General features: G+C 36.8%; 1 pseudogene; it reads left to right on the top strand.

Annotated features, from left to right (window-relative positions):
* Nucleotides 1-6,724: 6,724 nt before the first annotated feature.
* Nucleotides 6,725-7,612, top strand: LOC116648508 (annotated as a pseudogene).
* The last annotated feature ends 4,778 nt before the right edge of the window (nt 7,613-12,390 follow it).

Raw genomic sequence — 12,390 nt, 5'->3', positions numbered from 1 at the left:
AAGGAACAATTTCAGATCTAAGGTCCAGGTTCAGATCCAAGTACAGGGTCTAGATCAAAGATACAGGTTTGAGGTTTGCATCCAAGGTTCAAATACAGGGTTCAATTTCTACTTCTAAGGTCCAGGTCCAAGATGTGGTTGAAGGTCCAGGTCTAGGTTTCATGACAAGGTGGAAGTTCAGGTCTGAGGTAAGAGGGTCTCTTCCAATATGTAGCATCAAGGGCCAGCTCCAGTGCAGAATCAAGCTTTAGATCAAAAATCCTGGTTGAAGATTCATGTCCAAAGTACAGTTCCAAAACCAAGTTCCATGCCCAAGATCAGGTCCAATGAACTAGACAAATTTCATCACGAGGACCAGGTCCAGGCCCATATTCACTCTCTACCTACCTACTTATTCTCTATATCCTGCCCCATCATTACCTACTTACTTGCTGTTAACACCCTGTCTCACAGTGACTTAAAAACTATACTGTGTCATACAAATTGACTACCTAACCACTTACTATACACAACCCACTTCACATCTACTTCTTACCTACACACTTCTTTAACCCCATTAACCATTCACTTTAGAGTTAAAGGGTTAGATATATTTAACTTCTAACCACACACACCCATTATTTACTTCCCACCCCACATTCACTCTCTACCTACCTCTCTGTGCATACCCACTCATACCTAATCTTTGTCCTCTATCTACTCATTAATCACTTCCCTCCCCCACTATCCATGCCCATAGTATTCTACCTCTCCCCACCTCACACCCACTCATCCTTACCATCTACCTCATGCCATTTGCTACCTACACCCACTCACTACCTATCCACTCACTAGTTAATCCCTGACTCATACCTATTCATTACCAACCATTCATCATCTACTCCCCATTCCATGCTATTCACTATGCTTCAACCTCACCTACTCACTACCTATTCCCTACTCTAACTCATTACCAATTCACACTCCACACATTCACTACCCACCCTTGTCCTAAACATATTACTTCTCTTAAGTTCCCCAGGGATAATTATTTACCTATTCAGTCATTCTGTATGTATGTATGTATATATGTATGTATCTCTCATCATCATCCATCCATCCATCCATTTTCCTTGGCAATTTAACAAAGAGAGGTGTACAATATAGCAATTCAACTATTCTGTACATTACTCATTGCTCATTAGAAGGGCAATTTGACTTTGTTAGCTACTCACCATCTAAAACCAGACCCCCCTAGCTTGTGATTATTTATTTAAATCTGTCTGTAACTGAACCATGGAGACTTTTGCATACTGGACAGTTTAATGTCTCACACTCAACAAATACTCCTTCTTCTCTTATCCCAGTGAGTCTCATACACAAACACACTCAGAATAGGCTGAACATATTCTGTCCAGCAAGTCATCAATAGTAAGAAACCTTAATAATTTCATGTTGAATATTATTTAGTATTAGAAAATGGTTTTTTGTCATGTAATAAACTATGTTAGAACAAATGATTGAAAAAACCTTCAGAAATATTCTGAAGCCTATACCAATTATAAGACGGTGGAAGAGCCTAGGCAGTCTTTCTGCCTTCCTCCAGGAATTAAGGTTGTTTTAAAGTGAAATAGCTTGACCCAGACATTAAAAATTGATTTTCTTTTATTCTTTTTCCTGGCTAACCATTTTAGAATAAATTTTACTGATTTCCCATGTATGTATTTGTTTCCTGAGGGCTTTTCTCAATTAAGATTTGTATTTTAATTCCAGCATTGTTAACATACATTGTTATGTTAATTTTAGGTGTACAATATAGCAATTCAACTATTCTATACATTACTCATTGCTCATTAGGAAAAGTGTACTCTTTAATTCCAATCACCTGTTTCCCCCATCCCCCACCAACCCCCCTCTGGTAACCATCAGTTTGTTCTCTATAGTTAAGAGTCTATTTCTAGGGGCGCCTGGGTGGTTCAGTCGTTAAGCGTCTGCCTTCGGCTCAGGTCATGATCCTGGGTCTTGGGATCGAGCCCCGCATCGGGCTCCCTGCTCAGCGGGAAGCCTGCTTCTCCCTCTCCCACTCCCCCTGCTTGTGTTCCCTCTCTCATTGTGTCTCTCTCTGTCAAATAAATAAGTAAAATCTTTAAAAAAAAAAAAGAGTCTGTTTCTAGGTTTCTTTTTATTTTTATTTTTATTTTTTTTAATGTTTTTATTGTTTCTAGGTTTCTTTCTACCTCTCTCTCTCTCCTTTTCCTTTGTTTTGTTTCTTAAATTCCACATATGAGTGAAATCATATGGTAATTGTCTTACTCTGACTGATCCTGATGGCTTTTTGGACCATGGTAAATAGAATTTAGACAATTTAAGAAGATCCAAACTATTAGAGTACAGTTTATCAGAACAGTTGTTTCCTATAAAAGTCATCCTTTTCCTCATAGTTTGTGCAATGTTGACTTGGTGTAAAGGGTTTCTTTTGAACAGCATTCATATAAAAATGTTTGCCTTTGAAAGGGCCTCAAATCATTGTATTCCTGACTCTCATGCAGTTGTTTCTCTGCAAGAGATAATGCAATTTTTTAGGTTCACTTAACCTCTTATTTTTATTTATGTAATCTTGAACCTAGAGGGCATCATTATAGACTCATAATTTAGAGGAATGAGTCCCAAGCCCCTTACACCTATTGACAGATTATATAAAATTAGCCTTATTTAAAAGATGTGGTTTTTTTCAGAAGGATTTTCCAGAGAAAATTCTAATAGTAGTGATTTGTATCAAAAATATAAAGTAAGAGCTGAAATAAATCTTTTCAAGTTAAGGGGAACTGGTTTTCTTTACAAGTTGTTCTAAATAACATGACATAAGCCCTCCAATTTGGTAAAATAGATCAGAGTTGGTTGCTTTATCCTGCACCTGTTTGGAATCTCTTTATGTGTGCAACAGTTTTGTGATTTAGTGATTCATTCATCCACTTTGTAATTCATTCACAACACATCTGCTCCAAAGATTTGTCCCTGAGTTTCAATAAGTATTGTCACTCCAGGTGTCCCATAGATCTTCAAATACCCACTACCTACTAAGCATTGATTAAAAGCTAAAAATATAATTTTTCCTTTTTTTATTATTACTAAAAAAAAAAAAAAAACCAAAAATCTATAGCACATGACTTCGCATAATGCTCACTTACAATTATTTTTTGGTCCACAATCTATAAAGAGTAAACAGATATGCAAATTTCTGGAAATATACACCTTCAAATCACATGAATCTCTTAAATTATTTAAAAATTATTATTAAAGTAATATTTTTAATTGACTTAACAAGGTGCCAAGATAGCAAAAAGTAAATCATAGATGTTATATTTACCTCAGAAAATTTGAATTTACTTGACTGTAGGGTCACCAAACCTCTTGGTTTTTTTGGAACTGAGGGTTTTGCTAGGATCTTGGAATTTCAATGCTAAAATCAGAATGGGTAGTTTCCCATTTTCTCTACTATTGTCTCCTTCTTTTACCTGCTAGGCATTGTCTTGGTGGAGCTAGTTCTCAAATCAGCGCTGACCAAAGCAGAAACTAAATCAGAGTCCTCAACCCACTCATCTAGTGGGACCAAATCTAATGTTGCTACTGTTGTTTATGTGCTGGAGATTAGCTCCAGACATTTGTATAATACACATCATAGTGTTCATTTCGTTCCCTGCCCTATTTATCTAATGATTGTATTATATTTTAATTTGATTCTAACCTTTACAACCAGACTTAAATTTTGGTTTAACTACTTAACAATCCAGTTCCTTGCTGGGAGTAGACCAGAGCAGTTATCACTACTTACCTTGTCTAGGCCCTAAAATCCTGTATAATTCCTGCCAATAACGCTGCTAATTAAAAATCTAAACCTCCTCTCTGGACTTCTTCTCTGCCAGCTGTGGGCCATGGTCTTGCTCCGGCTGCACCAATCCCAGAAGCTAGGTGACTATTTCCATTTGTCTTCACAATTAGTTTTGACTTCTTGAATTTCTTCTACCCAATTTGCCTAATTGAATATCTTTCCCTACCTCAGTGGTTCTCAAACTTTAATATGCACAAGAATCTCTTGGTGAGCTTTTAACACACACTTTTCTGAGCTCTATCCCCAGAGATTCTGATTCAATAGGTTACAGAAGTGCCCACGAATTTGTATTTCAAAGAAGCTCACAAGAAAACCTGATACTCTTGGTTCAGGGGACACCCTTTGAGAACTGGTGTTTTGAACTAAACACTGTCTAGAGGGAAGACCTCCCTGTTTCTTCTAAACCCCATATCCAGTTCAGTTCTAATTTCTTTTTCTTCTTATCTGCTCATTTTAGTTGCTGAGTTGCCTGTACGCCAAACGACTGACATAAAACCACTGGCCCCGAAGGCTGACATCACTGCTGACATTTTCCTTTGGCAATATCCCTTTTCTTCACATAAAGTGAAGTAAAATAGAGCCTATTTTAAATTTTAACTTTTAGTTCACTCTCTAAAGAGGGGTACACGTTTATCAGATTAAGTCAGCAGCTGAAATAGATTTAAATTCATTCAATGTTCCTGCCGGTTTCCTCAAAGTATTTTTACTGAATTTAACAATGTGAAGTAGGACAAAATGCAGAAATTTGCCCCAAGTAGCTTCCAGCTCTGATGCACACTCTCAGCAGCCTTCATGGATTGAGTTTGAATTTAATAAAATGGATATAAATAAGTCTCCTGAAGTGTTTTTATTTCTCTTCTCAGTTTGAACCATCAGAGTGTAAGACAGAGAAAAAAAATAGCGTAAAACTAGTATTATGGAATGGAGGCATGTATTACTAAAAATGCTCATATTATGTTATTGGTTATATTGTCAGCTCCGGGGAATTTCAGCCAGGATCTCATCAGCAGTAAAGGACAGGAAACAGCTATGATGGTTGCTGAGGTAGGATTTCTTGTGTCTCTTCCTGAGGATGGGTAAATAGGGACTTTGATGACTTGGGGCTTCTTTTTCATGGTGCATATAGTGGTAAATGTATATATAGAAGAGCTGAAAATAAGGTTTAACATTAGAAAAAGAGGTGACTTATTCACTGATTCATATTTTGAATGCAAAAGAAACAAAAATTCCTAAGTAGCTCTTGAGCCAAAGAGGAAATTAAAAAATATAATCATAGCTTATTGAGAAAAAAAATTAATGAAAAGATTTTATAAAAATTTATAGGATTTGGTCAAACTCTGAAGACTAAAATGCTGGGGGTTTTTTGGTCTTGCATTTTAAGACTTTATTATTTTTAGGTTCATAACAAAATTAAGAAGAAGGTTCGGAGAGTTCCCTTATACCCTCTTCCCCATCATCCCCCCACCAGAGTGGTATATTTGTTGCAATTGATAAACCTACATTAATATGTCATTATCATCCAAAGTCCACAGTTTACATTAGGGTTCACTCTTGTACAATCTTTGTGTTTAGACCAGTGTATAATGACACATATCCACAATTATGGTGTCGTAAAGAGTATTTTCTCTACCCTAAAAGTCCTCTGTGCTCTGCCTATTCATGTCTTTCTACCACAGTCCCTGGCAACTACTGATGTTTTTACTATCTTCATAGTTTTTTCCTTTTCTAGAAAATCATATAGTTGAAATCATACAATATATAGCCTTTTCATATTGGTTTCTTTTACTTGGTACTATGTATTTAAATTTCCTCCATGTCTTTTCATGGTTTGATAGTTCATTTCTTTATGGTGCTGAATAATATTCCATTGTCTGGATATATCACAGTTTATCTATTCACCTACTGAAGCATATCTTTATTTCCTCCAAGTTTTGGCAATTATGAATAAAGCTGCTATAAACATCCATATATTTGTGTAGACATACGTTTTCAACATCTTTGGGTAAATACCAGGGAGTGCTATTGCTGGATAGTATGGTAAGACTATGTTTAGTTTTGTAAGAAACTACCACCCGATCTTCCAAATTGGCTGTTATTTTGCATTCACACTAGTAAAGAATGAAAGTTCTTGTTGCTCCATATCTTCACCAATATTTGGTATTATTAATGTTCCACATTTTGGCCACTCTAATTTTAGTATATGTGCTGCCGAAGCGAGCACCACATTTTGGCCACTCTAATAGGTATGCAACAGTATCTCATTGTTCTAATTTGCATTTTCCTGATGACATATGATATGGAGTATCTTTTCATCTGCTTATTTGCCATGTGTATATCTTCTGTGATGAGATGTCTGTTAATGACATCTCATTTTTTAATGAGATTGTTTTTTTACTGCTGAATTTTAAGAAATTTTTGCATATTTTGGATAATAGTTCTTAATTGGATATGTCTTTGCAAATATTTTCTTCCAGTCTGTGGCTTGTCTTTTTATTTTTCTTGACAATGTCTATTAAAGAACAGAAAGTTTTAATTTTAATGATGTCCATTTTATCAACTATTTCTTCCATAGATTGTGCCTTTGGTGTTGTATCTAAAAAGTCATTGCTGGTTGTTACATGCCCCTTCATGAATGGATAGGAGCAAGTGAGTGGAAAGGTGGCCAGGCAGCCATCCTGGTAGAGCTTGGGCACCCTGGGGGCCATGCTGTGGAGCTGTTCCTTGTAACTGCATTTGCCTGGGAGGGGTGAGTGGGGGTTGTTCCCCCACAGGGAGGTGTTACCCCCTAGTGACGGACCATGCAGCTGTGCAGAGGTAGTTTTCTTCTGAGATCATTAATAGGAACCATTCTTTCCCATGCCCAGCTGGAGCAAGGACATGAGACTCCTCTTTAACCGGTTCATGAAGAAATGTGAAGATGGCTTCTAGAAACGTTTGCTTTCATATAAATGTAAATCAACTTGAAGTATTAAAGACTTCAAAACCTTTTTTTTTTTTTTTGTGACACAAAACCTGTAAAATAACAAGTGTCATAGGCCCAGCTCTTCCCCAGAAGCTTTAAGGAAGGCCTGGGCCTTGAATATGTGATATTCCATAATCATGTTAAAGAAAGGATAGTTTGCATATTTCAAGGAGGTCCTTACCTGCAAAGAGCACCTGGATTCCTTCATGGAGGTGCCATTGCAACCATGATTGATGCTATTATTGGTATATCTGCAATTATAGTTGGGGGATTGTCATGACTGACAATCTCAGCATTAATTTTAAAAGGTCAATCCCCCTTTGTTCTGTTGTCATGATAAATAGCCAACTTGAGAAAATTGAAGGAAGGAAATTGTTTGTTTTCTGTGATGCTCAAAGCATGGATGAGAAGACCCTATATTCAGAAGCAACAAGCTTATTGGTAAAGCTGGATCCCAAAGGAAGTTTGACATAAAAGAGCTTCTGGTGCATTCTACACTAATCTCCACTAGGCTCTCTCTCCTCCAGAAGAAGCTGTTGTCCCCAGTCCTCTACTTACCTGCTGTTGAGTCCCCGAGAGAATGAAGCCTGCTAACATTGACCTTCCTGAACAAATCTTCAGAATACAACTCCAAGAGCTATTTCCACCTTCTAAACTTTTTAACATAGAAGCACTCCCTGTGGGGGAAAAAAAGTCATCGCCAAATGAAAGGTCATCTAGAGTTTCTTCTATGTTATCTTCTAGGAGTTTTATAGTTTTATATTTTACATTTAGCTCTGTGGTCCATTTTGAGTTAATCTTTCAGGTTATATGAAGTCTGTTTTATGTTTGTTTGTTTGTTTTACATGTTCATGTCTAGTTGATCCAGCACCACTTGTTAAAAAAAAATCTCTGCCCCATTGTGTTGTCTTTGCTCCTTTGTCAAAGATTAGTTGACTATTTATGTGGGTCTCTTTATGGGCTCTCTATTCTGTTCCATTGATCTATTTGTCTATTGCCAACACCACACAATCTTGATTACTGCAGCTTAAAGTAAGTATTAAAATTGGGTAGTGTCAGTCCTTTAACTTTGTTCTTCTTCAATATTCTGTTGGTTATTTTTGGTCTGTTGATTTTCCACATAAGCTTTAGAATCAGTTTGTCAATCACCAGAAAATAACTTGCTTGGATTTTGATTGGAATTGCATTGAATCTATAGATCAAGTTGGGAAGAACTGACATCTTGATAATATTGAGTTTTCCCATCCATGAACATGGAATATCTCTCCATTTATTTATTTATTTGATTTCATTCATTAGTTCTATAGTTTTCCTAATATAGATCTTGTACATATTTTGTTAGATTTATATCTAAGTATTTTATTTTGGGGGGTGCTAATGTAAAAGGTATTGCATTTTACATTTTAAATTCCGTTTGTTTATTTACTGTTACATAGGAAAATGGCTGACCTTTTGTATATTATTAACCTTGTACCCTGCAACCTTGCTATTAGTTCCAGGAGTTTTTTGGCTGATTCTTTCAGATTTTCTACATAGACAATCATGTCATCTACAAACAAAGACTGTTTTATTTTTTTCCTTCCAAATCAGTATATGCTTTATTTCTTTTTCTTGTCTTATTATGTTAGCTGGGGCTGCTTTCGTTTCAAAAGGAGAGATGAAATAAATGAACCAAGTATTCAACTCAGTTAGTTAGAATGGATGAGATTCTGGTCAAAATGTTATACTAAGTTCATGCTTTGGTGCTTTCTACATCCTCAACTCAAAACAATAATAGAAAAAATATTTTAAAAATACAAAACAGGAAATAAGTTGATGACAAAGGTTACTGGAATGTGGCTATGGGCACAGCAATGGCAGGGTTTAGCACTGCTGAGTAAAGATTCTAGAACCAGGCTCACAACTTGAAGTTGGGTGAGGGGTGAGCCTTCTGACAGAAAAACAAATGAAGTCTTATTTTTAGAAGATTTTGGCATTGGAAGTCAGCTGGACAAAGGCCTAGTTTCATGTCCACACCGGGACCAATACGCCCACTTGCTTAATAGCATTGACCAAAACACATCGTTCAAATAATATTGTCCCCAATATGAATATGGACTAGGATTCCTAAAATTACCTATTTCTAAGCTGGTATCTGGGAGACTAAGTGGAGGAAACACAAAAATCTCTACATAAAAATAGGTAAACAGAGAGAATAAGAAAAAGAAAATAAAAGGAAAAACAAACAAAAACTTCTCCAAACACAAGCTTGCAAAAATGCATAAAATGCATAGAATCTTTTATGATAAAAGACATAGGACAATATTAAGAAATAAAATATTAAATTTATTGTAGATAAAGTTATTTGGAATAGTTGGACAAATATTTGCAATAATTATATTTAAGAATGTAAAAAAAGATATAGAAAAAAATAGCTTCTATGAAAAATGTGAGCAATGATATATTTAAAAAGCAGAAAACCTAAAAACAGCAAGATATAAATAAAAATCAGTTAAATCTTAGAAATAAAACTTAAAAAAACTATATGGGAGGGATTTTAGACTAGACACAATTGCATAGTGAAATGGTGAACTAGAAGCTAGTGCTAAGGAATTAGTTCAGGTGTTACTGCAAGAGCTAGAACCAGAAATGTGAAGTAATGTAGGGACTTGGTAACAGTTTGAGAATCTCCCATATATATTTGACGAGAGCTCCAGAATAGAAGAAATGATGAAGACACAATATTTTAAGAGATAACTTTCAGCATTGAAATAATCAAACAAAATTATTTGAGATCTGAGATCAAAAGAACAGTCTAAGCTCTTCAAGACAGTTAAAGAAAAACAAATCCACATCTAGACTCATAACATACTGCAGAATATTCAGGATATAAAGAAAATCTAATATTCATGCTGAGGAAAATGAGCAATAATTTACAAAGGAATAAACATACTGACAGCAAACAGTAGGCATTGGTAAATGGGGATCATATTTTCAAAGTGCTGATGTAGCTAATTTAGCCTGTATGTTGGACAAGCTCAACTGGGAGAATGACATCATTGCAAATGAAATGTAGTTGGTATGCCACTCTCCCTTTAAATATTTCCAGGGAAAGAAGTCCTTTTCCTCTCTCAAAATGGGTGGCCTCATGATCTTTCTGAGCACTCTTAAATTACTAAAATGTTTTATGGGCACTTCAAGATATGAAACACATTTTCAAACCAGTTCTTACACTGGCCAGTCTTATCCCATAGTTAAAGCTCTTAATTTCGTTCAAAATTATGTCACTCTCCTCCTCCCAGCTGAGGTTGGTGGGGAAGAGGCCAAGTAGGGGGACAGGAAATTTTCAATGGACTTGTTAAGAGCCAGCTCTCTACTTTCTGGGTTGAGTAATGTTTGAAGCTGGCTCTGATTCACATGCACCTGACTGACGTGGCCTGATGTTCTCTTTCCTGTAGCTGCATTTACCCTCTGCCTTTACCCACTAAGAATCTAATGTGCCACCTTCAGCCTCTGGTACTGAAGCCCCGCTCCCATGGGAAGCCTGATGGACAGGACCTCAACGGACTCACGTCAGCGTTCTCAGGGCATGGCCCACATTTGGCCCATGAGTAAAGTTCATGCTTCCTTGACCAACTCTGGGGTTGCTGGCTGATCTTAATCTGGTCACCTCTCCCTCAGCTCTCCTGTTAGCAGTTAACCTGCTGTCTCTGGCTCTTCACATTTCCCAGGTGGGGTTCAGAAGCCAATCCTCAGTGTCCACTTCACAGCCCACATACTATGTTTTCCCTATCATCCAATTGGAATTTGATATTAGGATTCAGCTTCACCTCACCCCACGATTGCCCCAGGTAGGATGGCAGACAGAGTCCTCCCCCTGGGACATCTACAAGGTTGTTCAAAACTGCTGAACCATTTCCTGTGAAAATGTGTACACCTAAGTGGGTTGTCTGTCTTAGAAGTTACTTTGGACTTTGGTGCCTTGAGTTTTCCTACTGAATATCCCATTATATCAACTAAATTAGCATTCAAGATAATTTAGATATTTTCAGATATAAAAAGACCAAGAGGTTTGACAACTGCTGAAATATTGAGATGTATTTCAGCAAGAAGAAAAATGAACTTGGAGGGAAGATATGGATATAATGTGTACAGAACTTAATTAACTGTGAGAGTAAATGTAATTAACTATTACATTTATTTTTAGGTTTTGTTTTATCAAAGGTATGCAGGCACATAATTTAAGAAGTCAAGTATTTCTATAGCAGTTGTTTCTTTTTAAACCCAACCGTTTCCAACCTCTCCATCCCCTCAGGCTCTCTCTTGTCGATCTTATCCAGCCCCACTATTTAAAGACAAACAAACAAGCAAAAAACAAATATATGCCATGAAATTACAAATAGAAACTTCCAGTGTAGACCACTCTTGTGACTAGACATGTTTGTCTAGCTGCCTGCCTGCGCATGGCACTTGGATATCTAGTAAGAATCACAGATCAATAAGGTCACAACAGAACTGACTTTCTTCTTCAAATCTGCATTATGAGACAATCAAACCCAAAATAAAAATATGCTCTTTTAAAAAATCCTACTTCAAATCCATCAATAAATCCTACTGGCTCTATCAGAAATATTCCTAAATCTCACCATTTCCATCACATCCCCATGGATCTCACTCTTCCCATGCTCTAGTTTTCCTACTCTGGTCCACTCTCGCCAGTGACTTTGCTGTTCCTCTGTGGTCCCCACACTAGCCCAGCTCAGTAGTTGCTGGTCTTTCAGCCTGAACGTTCCTCCATCTGGATAGTTTCCTGGCTGCCTCCATACTCCACTCAGGCCTCTGCTTAACTGCTACCTTATCAATTTATCTCCTTGTATCTAATTCATTTTCACTCATTACCTGTCACCATGCCATTCCCTCTCTCTTGCTCATTCTCCTTTTGTCTCTTTCTCTCTTTCTGTACGTGTGTGGGCATCCCCCCCCCACAGAGTTTGTACATTTGTTTTTATTAGTTTATAAAATGTCTTCTCTCCCTAGAATGTAAGTTCCATGAGAACTGAGACTTTGTTTTATTGTACTGCTGCGCCTAGAATAATGCTTGTCATGTAGTAGGGCTCCAATACATTAATCTTTTAGTGTTTTATTGAGGTACATAATACACCCAGTAAAGTGCACACATCTTAAATGTATAGCTTAATGAGTTTTTACATTATTCATATACACACATAAAAACACCACCAAGATGTGGCACATTTCCATCTCCCCAGAAGGTTCCCTTGTGCCCTTTCTAGTCAGTACCCCCTCCAAGAGGTAACTACAACCTGATGGCTGTCACCACCTATTAGTTTTGCCTATTCTTGAACGGCATACAAATGAATCATACATCTTATAAGTCTTTCTGTCTGGCTTCTGTTGCTCCATACTTGTCTGTGAGATTCATCCATGTTGTTGTGGTATCAATAGTTCATTCTTATTTTTGTTGCTGGTAAGTGTTCTATTGTATGAACATACAATAATACATTTATTGGTTTTTTTGGTGGGTGGAAATTTGGGCTGTTTCCAGTTCTTTGCAATTGTGCAT

The sequence above is a fragment of the Phoca vitulina genome, unplaced genomic scaffold (assembly GCF_004348235.1).
Source record: "Phoca vitulina isolate PV1807 unplaced genomic scaffold, GSC_HSeal_1.0 scaffold44, whole genome shotgun sequence".
Taxonomy (NCBI): domain Eukaryota; kingdom Metazoa; phylum Chordata; class Mammalia; order Carnivora; family Phocidae; genus Phoca; species Phoca vitulina.
The sequence above is the reverse complement of the archived record's forward strand: the minus strand, read 5'-3'. Positions and strand labels throughout refer to the sequence as shown.